The following is a 15544-nucleotide window of genomic DNA, read 5'->3' as shown; positions in this document are numbered from 1 at the left end:
AAGATGAATGGATCATTTTGTACAAACCGACTCACAAGTCAAACCCGAGCAACGGTCAACCAAGGTGAAGAAGAAGAGTAAAAGGTAAGCCAAGGGAATAAGTTCAAAGCCAAGAAAAGTAAGCTAATGGAAGATTTGATGCCTTGGCATAGACAAACAAGAGCCAAAATGAAGAATTGAAAACTCGGTTTCATAAGGGTCAACTTCAAATGGATATATCTCGAGTTCTATAGCTCGTATTGAAGCAAGGCCAATTGGAGGTGAAAGCTTGTGATCTTAGCTTTCCAACGGTAGGTTGCACACCTCGTTTGTCTAAGAAACGAGGGAGATATGGCCTTTGCAAGATGCTGCTGTCAGTTTGAAGCGCAGCCTGCGCAATTGTTTGCGCAGCCCGCGCAATTGTTTGCGCAGCCTGCGCAAATACGCGCTGCTATCGCAACTCTAGTTCCGTGTTTTGGGCTTTTTTAAGGGACTTAACCTAGATTCTAATGCCTCCCTATATATATCTAGAATTTTGAGATCTAAAGGGACTCCTACTCACATCATACAACCTCTTTACCGTTAAGATCTCATGCTTGGCTTTAATCTTGTAATAATTAAAACTTAATCTTTCCTTAATTCATGTTAATCTTTTTTCATTTTATGGGTTGTAAGCAAACTATAGAAGGTTAATCTTTCTTTACTTGGTGTAATTTGATCAAAGTATCCAACTTTGATGTTGTAAGACTCCTAAATCTCTCTCAATTTATCTATTGTTCTTTCCTTTATTCTTAAATTCATATGTTGAGTAGATGAATGTATGAATTGATCACTCTTACATCTTATTTACCCAACTATTGCAAATTCTAGAGAAATGGTTTAATCTATCTAGAATTGTTTGGAGTAAACTTGTTGTATGTTGATTTGGTTAAAGGATTCATATTTCAAGTAGGAAATTACATGTCTTTTCTTGCTAGCATGGTTTAATCTAGAAGGATTTGATTCTAGCTTACATCTCTTGGCAAAAGCTTCATGCTCAATTCTAGTTTTCATTCATGGTTTAATGAGTTGTGGTTGGAATTGAAGGACTCACATATATGGTTTAATTGTGTGTGTCAATTTCTTGAGATGATAGTATTGGATAGATAACAATAGAGAGAAAAGAGTCAAACTTTGTCATTGTTGGATTACTAATAGAGAATTACACCAAGTCTTTCCTATATTTGATTGTTGCATATCTAGTGTTTGTAGTTTTGCTTCTATGATAAAAATTGCATCTTTACTTTTCCTTATGCTACTTCAAAACCAAACTTTCTCCATTTATGTCATACTACATGTTAACCATTGTTCATAATCATTGTTTGTTGATAAACATAATTAGTAGGTCTTAATTGTGGTTAGTGTCTTGATTAGTCCATAGAGTCCTAATTAGTTGCTATATAGTTAAAATTCAAGTCTTTAGTTCAAAAGTCCTTCCCTTGGGTTCGACCCTAACTTGCCAATTTACTACCTTATTGCTTGAAGTTAGTAAAGTTTAGTTAGGCTTATAAATTGTTAATTTGGTAGCTTAATTCTAGCATTTAACGACCTAGTAATATTCTCTATCAAATTCTGGCGCCGTTGCCGGGGAACAAGGAATACATCTTCAATGGGAACCTCTTCCTCATCTACTCAAAACCTTGAGCAAAGTGTGAATGATTTAACTCACCTAGTGAAGACTATGATAGTGAACAATCCAAACAAGGATGGGGGAAAAGGGAATCAAGTGGAATGCAACTATTGCCAATGTCCTCATTTGGAGGAAGCTTGCCCCATTATGATTGAAGAAGGAATTGGAGTGGAAAATGTAAGTTCAATGGGCCATGGGAATTACAATGCTAGGAATCCTTCCGGGGGAGGATATTATAACTATGATCCTAGTGGAAACACTTACAATGCTGGGAGTAGAGACAACCCTCGACTTGGTTGGGGTGGTGACACCTCAAAGAATTTTGTGAATGGTCAATTCAACCACTTGAGGGACCAAAACTCCCGACAAGGTCAAGGCGCAAATTCTCAAGGAAATCGGAATGGGAATTTCAACAACCAAGGTAGAAACCAAAACCAAAGTCAATCATCCCAATTTGGCAATCAAGGTAACAACACCAATTCTCAAATGGAACCAAGTGTTCAAGACTTGCTTAAAAACATTTTGCAAGAGCAAGTCAAAACAAACAAGAGGTTTGACAAGATTGAAGCCGACAAGGGTGTTAGTGATGCCAAGGTTGCCAACCTTGAGGTCCAACTTGGTCAAATTGCTCAAGAACTTGCCAAGCAAAACCAAAGGAATTCCACTTCTATCCCCTCCACTACATTCCCTCCTAGACAGAATGCTAGTGCTAGTACATTGAGGAAGGGGAGAACTTTAGAATCTCCTCCCAAGAAGAAGAGAAGGGGCAAGTCACAAGAAAGGGTTATTGAAATTGAAGAGCAAATTGAAGAAGAGCTTGTGGTTGAACAAGAGAAAGGGTCATCTTCAAAAGCTAATGAGGAAAAAGAAGAGAGTCCTTTGAGCATTGACAATGGAAAGGAAGGAAGCGCCAACACAAAGGATCAACTCAAAGAGATTGAAAAAGAATATGAACCGGAGGTACCATTTCCGAGTGCCCTCACAAATCCCAAGAAGTTTGATAAAGACTCCGATCTTTATGAAACTTTTAGGGAATGTGAGGTTAACATCCCTCTTTTTACTATCATCAAAACCGTTCCTAGGTATGCACCTCTAAACGGAAGCCGAGGAAAGGAGTTGAAAGAGTCACGGTTAGTAGGCATGTCTCGGCAATTTTCAAACAAAATCTTCCCAAAAAGTGCGATGATTCGGGCATGCTAACTATACCGTGCTCAATTGGAGGCAAAGCTTTTGCTAGAGCTATGCTAGACTCGGGGTCCTCTATTAATGTTATGCCTTATTCCATTTATGAGACCTTAGAATTTCCTCCCTTGTCTAAGACCAATGTTGTGATCCAATTGGCGGATCGCTCTACAATTCACCCCAAAGGTCTTGTAGAAGATGTGTTGGTAGAGGTTGATAAATTCATATTCCCGGCCGATTTTTATGTTTTGGAGATGGAATCGGACTTTAAGGCTACTCCCCTCTTGTTAGGGAGGCCTTTTATGAGAACCTCCAAGACCAAACTTGACATGTATGATGGAACTTTGACCATGGAATTTGAAGGGAAAGTTTGGAAGTATAATGTGTATGAGACAATGAAAAAGACCGATGATTTGAGTTTTTGCTATTTTCTTGATAAAATTGAACCTTTGGCAAATCGAGTTTACCAATTGAGTCATAGGGACCCACTTGAGGTGGCCCTCACTAACAATGTCGAGAAGGAAGGGTTGCGGTTTTTGTTGTGTCATGATGTGCAGGAAAATAAAGAGGCATTGGAGAAGGAAGAACCTCTAGAATAATCAAAGGAAGAAAAAGAAATAAAAGAAATTGAGGAGGAAATGTCGAGCACAGGTGTAACACCCCCATACTCCGAGTGCCTTACCAGGACCACTCAGGTATGGAGACATCACCATCTCGGTTGCCCGAGGTATGATAATCAAACAACAGCGATAAAGAAACAACATTTATAATTAATCGTTTAACGAATGAATACAATCCTTGAAACCCAAACTGATAGTACGATACATTATTCCAAACTGTCTACTCAAACTGAAATGTAAATAAAACTAAACTACAGCGGAAGACTCTATCGTCAAGTCGTGGCCATCCCAAACTATCCCGTATCATCTCTATACTGCTCAATATCGCTCACCATCCCGAATGGATCACCGCAGTTTTCAAAACAACACCGGGTCAAGACTAATCACACAATCAAAACAGATAACGACAATAAGACAAACAGACAAATTGAATCGCCACACACACATACACATCCATCCAACCAACCGTCTCAATCATCGATCGTCCTTTGGACTACCGCCGATGGGGGACTGCAGCCGTTCCCACCTAAGCCCCGCTCATCGTACGAGCGATAACCCTGTCCATTAATGTGCACATCCCCTTTCGTGGCGGGTTCCACTAAGGGCGAAACTAGGGCGTGAGATCACTCCCGCAAGTGACCCCACTCAGCCGAGAACGCATCTCGAGAACCATCAACGACACAACCACAATCACAAACACAATCACAATCAACAAATCAATTAACTAACTACAAAGACATCACCAATATCCCATTATGGGACTAATACCGAGTAGGAAATCCTACCTGGAAAGCACACAAAGGACGGTATCTACAAATTTGTCTCAAAACGCCTCTTCTAAGAACTCTCCTCCTATGAGATACACATGAATACTACTATTCAATCACTTATTCATAAAAACCCCTAATTACTAAATTAGGGTTTCACTAATCTTAACAAAACGTTATAAAAATTATGCTAGAAGCTTACCCTTGACGCAACGAATCCAACGACACAAACTACGATGCAATCCGACCGTCTGATCTCCGGGAATTGTTAAGGACGCGATTAAGAAGATGACTGACTGCTTTCTTCCTTAAACAGGTTTTAGGTTTTGGTAAAAGTGATTTAGAATAAAGACGAATTGATTTAAATACCTTAATCGCGTAATTAACAAAACCCGAGAAAAACCCCCGATAAACCGGACACTCGATCGAGTACCCAAGGTACTCGATCGAGTACCCCCTACTCGATCGAGTGCCCCTGACTACTCGATCGAGTACCCAACAGTCGAAACTATTTAATGCGACACACCCTTACTCGACAGAGTAAGGGCTACTCGATAGAGTACCCCCAAGACCATAAATACGGAGTATTACAGTCTTCCCTCCTTAAAAGGAACTTCGTCCCGAAGTTCAAACCACTACCAAAACAAAGGTACTCCCATAAGCTTCCCGACTCGAAGGTCAAAATAAACACAACGTAAAACATGCTACTAACCCAACTTATCCCGACAAACATACCGACACAACATATACAAGGGGTGTAAACCCTCTTAAAACTCTCGCGATCATCTCCTACCCCCCTAAAAGAAACAAGGTTACGTCCCCGTAACCATACATACCTGATCAAAAAGGGAAGGGTAACGCTCTTTCATGATATCCTCCGCCTCCCATGTAGCTTCCTCAGTCTCATGGTTAGACCAAAGGATCTTAAGCAACACTTGTCTCACCACCTGGTCTTTCTAACTTTTCGGTCTAGGATCCGCTTAGGCACCTCAAGGTATGATAAAGACTCATCCAGCTCTAAGCTCTCTGCCTCCAACACATGTGACGGGTCACTCACATACTTCCGCACCTGCGATACATGAAACACATTATGCACTCTCTCCAAAGCGGCCGGTAAAGCCAAACGATAAGCCACTTCTCCAACTCGCTCTAAGATCTCGTAAGGCCCTATAAACTTCTGACTTAGCTTGCCTTTCTTCCCAAATCTCATAACTCCGCGCATAGGAGACACTTTGGAAGAACTTTGTCCCCAACTTGAAACTCTATGTCTCGTCGATGTAGATCGCATAACTCTTACGTCGATCCCTTTTGCTCTCATCCGTTCCCCGATCATCTTAATCTGTTCCACCATCTCATGCACCATCTCTGGTCCTAAAACCCCTTTGCCTCGGCACTTTGTCGTCCCAACAGATTGGACTCCTACATCTCCTACCATACAAAGCCTCAAACGGTGCCATACCAATACTAGTGTGATATAATTGTTATTGTAAGAGAACTCTATCAAGTCCAACCTCGCTCCCGGCTACCACCGAAGTCCATCACACACGCTCTCAACATATCCTCCAAGGTCTTGATTGTTCTCTCGGTCTGCCCATCTGTCGCAGGATGAAATGTTGTACTCATCTTCAAAGTTTGTTCCCAACGATTCCCGCAACTCCTTCCAAAACCTTGATATAAACCTCGCATCTCTGTCGGACACTATGTCCTTAGGGACTCCATGTAACTTAAGCACGTTCTTTCGATAGGCCATAGCCAATTGTGCCTTAGTCCATGTATCTTTCATTGGAACAAAGTGAGCGGACTTGGTCAACCGATCCACTATCACCCAAATCATATTGTTACCTTGTTGACTCTTAGGTAAACCCACAATGAAATCCATGGAAATGGATTCCCACTTCCACTCAGTACCTCCAAAGACCGAACCTTACCTTGTGGTCTTCTCTGTTCCCCTTTAACTCTCGGCATGTCGACAACGGACACAAACTCGTTGTCTCTTTCTTCATCCCAGGCCACCAAAACGTTTTCTTCAAATCTTTGTAAAGCTTGTCTCCACCGGATGAATCGAATATGGTGTGCAATGCGCTTCTGTCATGATTGTCCTTTTCAACTCCTCGTCATTAGGAATACACCACCTACCATCAAACCTCAAACTACCATCTGTATGAATGGAAAACCGGGACACCGTCCCTTTCTCTACTCCAGCTCTCCACTCCACTATCTTAGGATCCAAAGCCTGTTTACCTCGAATATCATCATAGAACTCCATATGTCTTTGTCATATCACCCATAGTCTCTCCTTTCTGCAACATATGAATCCCAAAGCTCGCTACCTCATCCCTCAGCCTCATCAAAGATAGAGCTGTACACAAAGAATGTACACTCTTCCTACTCAAGGCATCAGCTACAACGTTGGCCTTTCCTTCATGGTAGATGATATCCATGTCGTAATCACCAATCAGCTCCATCCGCCTCCTCTGTCTCATGTTCAACTCCTTCTGCGTGAAGATGTACTTGAGACTCTTGTGATCAGAAAATACCTTAAAGATTGCTCCATAAAGGTAATGTCTCCAAATCTTGAGAGCAAACACCACCGCACCCAACTCCAGGTCATGAGTAGGGTAATTCTCCTCATAAGGCTTCAACTGCCTAGAAGCATAGGCGATCACTTTACCATTCTGCATCAACACACATCCCAACCCATTCTTCGAGGCATCTGTATAAACCTCGAAATTCTCGCTTCCTTCAGGCAATGCTAGGACAGGAGCTGTGGTTAAACGCTCCTTTAATGTTTGGAACGCCTTCTCACAACTCTCATCCCAACGAAACCTGTTCTCTTTCCTCATCAACGCCGTCATCGGTCTAGCTATCTTGGAGAAATCTTTCACGAACCGCCTGTAGTATCCAGCTAAACCCAAGAAACTCCTCACCTCAGCAACATTCTTTGGTGCTTCCCACTTAGTCACTGCCTCAATCTTCGCCGGATCCACAGCTACCCCATCTTTAGAGATTACATGCCCTTAAAAGCAACTTTCTCCAACCAAAACTCACACTTGGACAACTTAGCATACAACTCATGATCTCTCAACGTCTGCAACACGATCCTCAGATGCTCCTCATGCTCCTCCTTAGTCTTTGAGTAGACTAGGATATCATCGATAAACACCACCACGAACTGGTCTAAGAACTGTCTAAAGATCCTATTCATCAAATCCATAAACACTGCCGGCGCATTGGACAACCCAAACGGCATCACCACATACTCATAGTGGCCATACCTCGACGTGAAGGCTGTCTTCGGTATGTCCACATCTCTAATCTTCACCTGATGGTACCCTGACCTCAAATCGATCTTAGAAAAGACCGTTGCCCCACTCAACTGATCAAACAGGTCATCTATCCTTGGCAAAGGATACTTGTTCTTTATCGTCACACGGTTCAGCTCCCGGTAATCTATGCATAACCTCAAAGTTCCATCCTTCTTCTTCACGAAAAGAATGGTGCTCCCAAGGCGATACACTTGGTCTAATGTATCCCTTCTCTATCAACTCATCCAATCGCTTCCGAGCTCCTCCATCTCCTTAGGACCCATACGGTACGGTGCCTTAGAGATTGGCCCCGTCCCCGGCTTCAACTCAACGGTGAAATCTATCTCCCTCTTCGGTGGCAACCCCGGAATCTCCTCCGGAAAGACATCTGCATACTCTCCCACCCTTTGGTATCTCCTCAATCTGCCGGGCTCTCTATCCGATCATCTCTCACATGGCACAGAATCAGAGGACATCCCTTCCTCAGATACGACTTCAAAGCGGCAATTTGCAATCAACTTAACTTTGGGTTTGACTAGAAACCCACGGTAAGACACACTAACTCCCTTAGGACCTCGTAGGGACACTTTCTTTTGATGACAGTCTATCTTAGCTTTATACTTTCCTAACCAATCCATCCCAACTATCATCTCAAAACCATTAAAAGGAAACTCTAGCAAGTCTACAGGGAAATCGACTTGCCCAACTATCAAAGATACACCTCTAAACAACCTCCCACACGTTACAGACTCACCTGAAGGTATGAAAACTTGCTCCCTAACAGACTCATATCCCCTCAAACCCAACTGCTTTACATGACTCGAAGACACAAACGATCGAGAAGCCCCGAATCAAACAAAACAAACGTAGGAACGCCATTAACAAGAAATGTACCGGTGATAACGTGCTCATCCTCCTCAGCTGCTTTCTGGTCCATCATGAACAGCTTGCCACTTGACTTCTGCCCACCTCCCTGGACTGTACTGGCTGAAGCGGTCGGCTTAGCACCCGACCCTTGATTGTTGTTGTTGTTCATCGGCGTCTTCTGATAAGAATTACCGCCGTTGCGGTTGCCTCCACTCTGGTAGCTCTGACCTCCACGGTTTGGCCATGATCCCGCCGGTCTGTTGCTCGCGAAGCTCGCGCAGTCTCGGAATGATCCGGTGCACTCGTGCACTCATGTCTCTTGTGGCCTACGCCACCACAACCGAAGCAGGTCACTCCCCAGCTGTTGCTCACACTCCCACGACCTCTCCCAAAGGATGCTCCAGCACTAAACCCGGACCCAGAAGAAAATCCCTTAGATTGATTGTGGTTGCCTTTCTTGAAATTAGATTGGCCACCACCCTCGCTCTCAGACTTCCTCTTCTCTCCACCTGACCTCTCCTTAGCCATCTCCACTAACCTCTCAGCTCTCCCAGCCCTCTCATATGCTTCCTTCACATCAGTAAGGACTCCCACGGGTAACTTATCCATGATTGTCGTGGTTAGCCCTCTCTCAAACCTCAAAGCAAGATTCTCCTCACTCAAACCCATGTCCTCAGCATATCTGGATTTCTCATTGAACTGTCTGTAGTATTCAGCCACAGACATTTCAGCCGTCATCTTAAACTTGTCGAACTCCTCCCTCAACTTACTCCTCACATGCTCTGGCACGAACTCCTTCCTCACAGCTCTACGAAACTCCTCCCAAGGTATAGCAGGTAACCCCTGGTTGGTATATAACTCCTTGGCACTCACTTTCACTGAGTCCCACCACTTGCCAGCTGCCTCCCTCAGATAGAATGCAGCCTGATCCACCCTCATCTCATCAGGGCAACGAACTAAATCTAGTATGTTCTCCATCTCTCTCAGCCAACTATCAAGGTGGTTAGGCTCCTCAACCCCCTTGTACTCCTTCGGGTTAAACCTCGCGATATAGAGGCTGACTTTAGCATGGTCAACCTCCTTCTCCTTACTCTTGTCCTTGTCTTCATTCACTCTCTTCAGGGTCTCCGTAAGAGCGTCTTGGTGTTCCAACATCTTAACGATGTCATCCGTAGTCATAAGCTCAGCTCTCGCGTACAAAGCATTTCTCTTGGGCGGCATCTTGAAGCTATAGAAGAAAGGGATAAACATAAACACGCGTACTAATCTTCAAAACACGAACACGCGTTGCCAAGCTCCTACTCGATCGAGTATCCTAACCCACTCGATCGAGTAACGGGCTACTCGATCGAGTGCCACCATGTACTCGATCGAGTACCCAAACTCCAGAACCAAACAGACCTTCTGATCTCTAACCCACTCGATCGAGTATCTGGGCTACTCGATCGAGTGACCCCCTACTCGATCGAGTACCCCTAGTTACTCGATCGAGTGCCCCAAAACTCGATTCTGGACTCAGAATCGCCAAAAACCTACCCGATCGAGTCCGTCTCACTCGATCAAGTACCCCCAATACGAAGGAGCTACCCGCATGTTATTCGTATACTAACATGCCAACTTTATAAAATCACATGATAACAGAGTAAATACGCTACGCATCTATGCTACTATCGATAAGATCAATTCATCATGCTATTAAAGCCACATTATAAACATCCAACATGTTATCATCTCATTAACATGTTCCACATATAATTATTTCCTTTCACATGCTCAATTTCCTATTTCAACACCAAACAATCAACACATTCATCACTTTATTGCACAAGTTACTAAGCACATACATGACTCAAACACATTTTCCCCCACGTGACCGGTTCAAAGTTGTAGGGCGACCCCTTGCGACTTTAGGACGTCTCCCAAGCCTTTGCACTAGCTCCTACCACTTTTACCCCGGGTTCATTTTAATTGACTCCCTATGTTCATTAAGTTCATTGGTTACAGGTTTCAGGATCGTCGCTCTGATACCATTTGTAACACCCCCATACTCCGAGTGCCTTACCAGGACCACTCAGGTATGGAGACATCACCATCTCGGTTGCCCGAGGTATGATAATCAAACAACAGCGATAAAGAAACAACATTTATAATTAATCGTTTAACGAATGAATACAATCCTTGAAACCCAAACTGATAGTACGATACATTATTCCAAATGTCTACTCAAATGAAATGTAAATAAAACTAAACTACAGCGGAAGACTCTATCGTCAAGTCGTGGCCATCCCAGCTATCCCGTATCATCTCTATACCTGCTCAATATCTGCTCACCATCCCCGAATGGATCACCGCAGTTTTTACAAAACAACACCGGGTCGAGACTAATCACACAATCAAAACAGATAACGACAATAAGACAAACAGACAATTTGAACGCCACACACACATACACATCCATCCAACCAACCGTCTCAATCATCGATCGTCCACTTTGGACCGCCCCGCCGCTGGGGGACCGCAGCCGTTCCCACCTAAGCCCCGCTCATCGTACGAGCGATAACCCCGTCCATTAATGTGCACATCCCCTTTCGTGGCGGGTTCCACTAAGGGCGAAACTAGGGCGTGAGATCACTCCCGCAAGTGACCCCACTCAGCCGAGAACGCATCTCGAGAACCATCAACGACACAACCACAATCACAAACACAATCACAATCAACAAATCAATTAACTAACTACAGACATCACCAATATCCCATTATGGGACTAATACCGAGTAGGAAATCCTACCTGGAAAGCACACAAGCAGACGGTATCTACAAATTTGTCTCAAAACGCCTCTTCTAAGAACTCTCCTCCTAACGAGATACACATGAATACTACTATTCAATCACTTATTCATAAAAACCCCCAATTACTAAATTAGGGTTTCACTAATCTTAACAAAACGTTATAAAAAATTATGCTAGAAGCTTACCCTTGACGCAACGAATCCAACGACACAAACTACGATGCAATCCGACCGCCTCGATCTCCGGAATTGTTAAGGACGCGATTAAGAAGATGATGATCGCTTTCTTCCTTAAACAGGTTTTAGGTTTTGGTAAAAGTGATTTAGAATAAAGACGAATTGATTTAAATACCTTAATCGCGTAATTAACAAAACCCGAGAAAAACCCCCGATAAACCGGACACTCGATCGAGTACCCAAGGTACTCGATCGAGTACCCCCCTACTCGATCGAGTGCCCCAGCTACTCGATCGAGTACCCAACAGGTCAGAAACTATTTAATCTGCGACACACCCCTTACTCGACAGAGTAAGGGCTACTCGATAGAGTACCCCCAAGACCATAAATACGGAGTATTACAACAGGTGCAGCCTACGCAAGCCCATGCGCAGCCTGCACAATCCTGCGCAGAACCCCAGCGCAGCCTGCGCAATTCTCAGCTCCACTAAATCTTGTTTTTCTTCCTATTCTTTTGACTACCCATCCAAATTCCTTCCCCTTGAAGCCTCCCTTGAAAGACCACTTCCCTCCATCATAAAGACACCCACCCCCAATCTAAAACCACTCCCCGACCACTTGAAGTACGTCTTTCTTGGGGCAAACAACACTCTACCCCTCATAATTTCAAACCAACTTGAGGGTGATCAAGAAAGGAGATTGGTGGATGTTTTGCACAAGTACAAGGAAGCTTTTGGGTGGAGCATTGCAGATCTAAAAGGGATAAGCCCAAGCGTTTGCATGCACAAGATCCGTTTGGAAGGGGAAGCAAAGCCGGTTCGGCAACCACAAAGAAGATTAAACCCACCAATAATGGAGGTGGTAAAGAAAGAGATCATCAAACTACTCCAAATGGGAATCATCTACCCCATTAGCGACTCTCAATGGGTAAGTCCCACTCAATGTGTACCTAAAAAGGGTGGTGTGACGGTAATCGAGGGCAAAGAAGGATCTGTAATTCCCACCCGGATTCAAACCGGGTGGAGAGTTTGCATCGATTACCGCCGCCTAAATGCCGTGACTTTCAAAGATCATTTTCCTCTACCCTTTCTAGACCAAATGCTAGAGAGGCTAGAGGGAAAGGAATTTTATTGTTTCTTGGACGAATATTCCGGGTACTTTCAAATTCCCAAATGTCCGGAGGATCAATCCAAGACAACATTCACATGCCCTTTCGGAACATATGCATACCGAAGGATGCCCTTCGGTTTATGTAATGCTCCGGGTACATTTCAACGTTGCATGGTGAGTCTTTTCTCGGATCTTGTAGAAAGAGTGTTAGAGGTATTCATGGACGACTTCACCGTCCATGGAGATAATTTTGAAGCTTGCTTGGACCACCTAACTATGGTCTTATCACGATGCATGGAGTCACACCTTGTGTTGAATTCCGAAAAATGTCACTTTATGGTTAAAAGCGACATCGTGTTAGGTCACATAGTCTCAAAGAGAGGGATTGAGGTGGATGTGGCTAAGGTTGAAGTGATAAAAACCTTGCCATATCCTACTAATACTCGGGAGATAAGGTCGTTCCTAGGACACGCGAGCTTCTATCGTTGATTTATTAAGGACTTCTCCAAGATTGCTTACCCGTTGTGCAAGCTTTTGCACAAGGATGTGGAGTTTATTTTTGATGATGCGTGTAGGTTGGCATTTGATTCTTTGAAGGAAAAGCTTGTGACGGCCCCGATAATTCAAGCTCCAAGATGGGACCTTCCTTTTGAAATCAAGACCGATGCTAGTGATTATGCCCTTGGCACGGTTTTAGGCCAAAGGGACGGGAAGGTTGCTCATGTGATACAATATGCTTCTTCACTTTTGAATGAGGCTCAACGGATCTACACTACCACGGAGAAGGAATTATTGGCAGTGGTGTATGCAATTGAAAAGTTCCGGGCTTATCTTTTAGGTGCCAAGGTTGTCATTTATACCGCTCACAAGTCTATAAGACAACTTGTAGACAAGAAAGACACCAAAGCAAGGCTAATGAGATGGGTTCTTTTGTTGAGTGAGTTTGATATTGAGATCAAGGACAAGCATGGGAGTGCTAATGTGGTGGCCGACCATTTGAGTCGGATTCACATTAATGAGGATCTAGTGAAGACCATGGGAGTAGTGAACGGTAGCTTACCACATGAATCTCTATATTCTATGAAGGCCGTTGAGCTTTGGTATGCTATCCCTGTCAACTACATGGTAACCAAGAAATTTCCACCCTCACTCTCATCAAGTCAAAGGAATAGGATAAAGGCCGATTCTAGATTCTACATATGGGATGAGCCATACTTATGGAAGATGTGCCAAGATCAAGTCATTCGGCGTTGTGTGCCGGATGTAGAGATTCCATCCATCCTCAAACATTGGCACGAGTACGCTTGTGTGGGTCACTTTGGGCCTCATAGAACGGCACGGAAAATCCTGGAGTGCGGGTTCTATTGGCCCAAGTTGTTCAAAGATGCTCATAATTTCATCACTTCTTGTGATAGATGCCAAAGCTTTGGCAACATCTCATGTAGAAACGAAATGCCCCAACAACCGATGCTTTATTTGGAGATTTTCGATGTATGGGGAATAGACTTCATGGGACCATTCCCTAATTCTTGTGGATACCTCTACATCCTCTTGGCGGTTGATTACGTTTCTAAGTGGGTGGAAGCCATTCCCACGAGATGTGATGATGCAAAAACGGTGAAGGCATTTGTCAAGAGCAACATATTCTCAAGGTTCGGCTTCCCAAATGCCATTGTGAGTGATAGAGGAACTCATTTTTGCAACAAGGTGATCTCAACCTTGCTTCAAAAATATGGTGTGCTTCACAAGGTTTCTACGGCCTATCACCCCCAAACAAACGGCCAAGCGGAAGTCTCTAACCGGGAGATTAAGCATATCTTGGAAAGAACGGTCAATCCCGACCGGAAAGATTGGAGCAAGAGGCTTGAAGATGCTCTATAGGATTATAGAACGGCTTATAAGACCCCAATCGACATGTCCCCATATAGGCTAATTTATGGGAAGGGATGCCACCTTCCCGTAGAAGTTGAACACAAAACCTATTGGGCAATCAAAGCTTTCAATCAAAATGTCGATGAGGCGGGATTGCACCGGAAATTTCAAATACAAGAATTGGAAGAGCTTAGGCACAATGCCTACGACAATGCTAGCATTTACAAGGAAAAGGCTCGGTCTTGGCATGACAAGATGGTAACAAGAAGGGTTTTTAAGGAGGGAGAAGATGTTTTGGTTTTTCAAAGCCGGTTCAAGATTTTTACCGGCAAGCTAAGGTCGAGGTGGTTTGGACCTTACAAATTCAATAAAGTCTTTCCGCATGGAGCGGTGGAGGTAGAAGACCCGACCTCAGGAAAAGTGATAAAGGTCAATGGGCAAAGGTTGAAGCATTACTTCAAGGAAATTGAGTTGCAAGGTGAAGAGGATCTTCTTTTAGAAGATCCAATTTACAAAGATTAAATCTCCAACAATGACTTTGTCGAGCCATCGACATTAAATAACGGCAAATTTTTAAATATGCTATCCCAATTTAATTGCTTTCTTAGCGTAGTTTATTTCCGCAATTTATTTACTTGCATGTTAATTTCGTCTAATTAATTTAATTTGCATTGACATGTAAAAAGGCACTTGAGGTTTGTTAAATGATATAGTGATTTGCAAGAACCCTCTTGGAAGGCATGCCCAAGAGGAGATGAGAGTCGGGTTTAATAGGCAACATGATTGGAAGAAGCTTTGAAGAAGGGATCAAGGGAAAAAGAGAAAAAAGTGAACTAAATATTGATTTCACAATTAAAAGAACCAAGAACCAAAACTGCGAAGCTAGGCGCAGCCTGCGCATCAGGCTTGCGCAGGTACGCACGATTGCGTAGGCAAGACAAAAATTTACGCAGCCTGCGCAGGACTGTAATCTCGGTTCGTTATTCTTCTAAATCCCGATTTATCCCTCATTCTTCATAAACTCTTCATCGACAAAACCCCCAAATTTCCCCTCTCATTCTCTCCATCACTCACCAAATCATATATTATCATCAACAAACCCCAACTTCTTCACCAAATTCTTCACCAAATTCATCTTGGATATCAAAAACACCTTCAGACATCCCAATTTCGGACAAAAATCCCCCAATCTCCCAATAACCCTAAT

The sequence above is a fragment of the Silene latifolia genome, chromosome 9, assembly GCF_048544455.1.
Source record: "Silene latifolia isolate original U9 population chromosome 9, ASM4854445v1, whole genome shotgun sequence".
Taxonomy (NCBI): domain Eukaryota; kingdom Viridiplantae; phylum Streptophyta; class Magnoliopsida; order Caryophyllales; family Caryophyllaceae; genus Silene; species Silene latifolia.
This window is presented reverse-complemented; position numbering follows the sequence as displayed.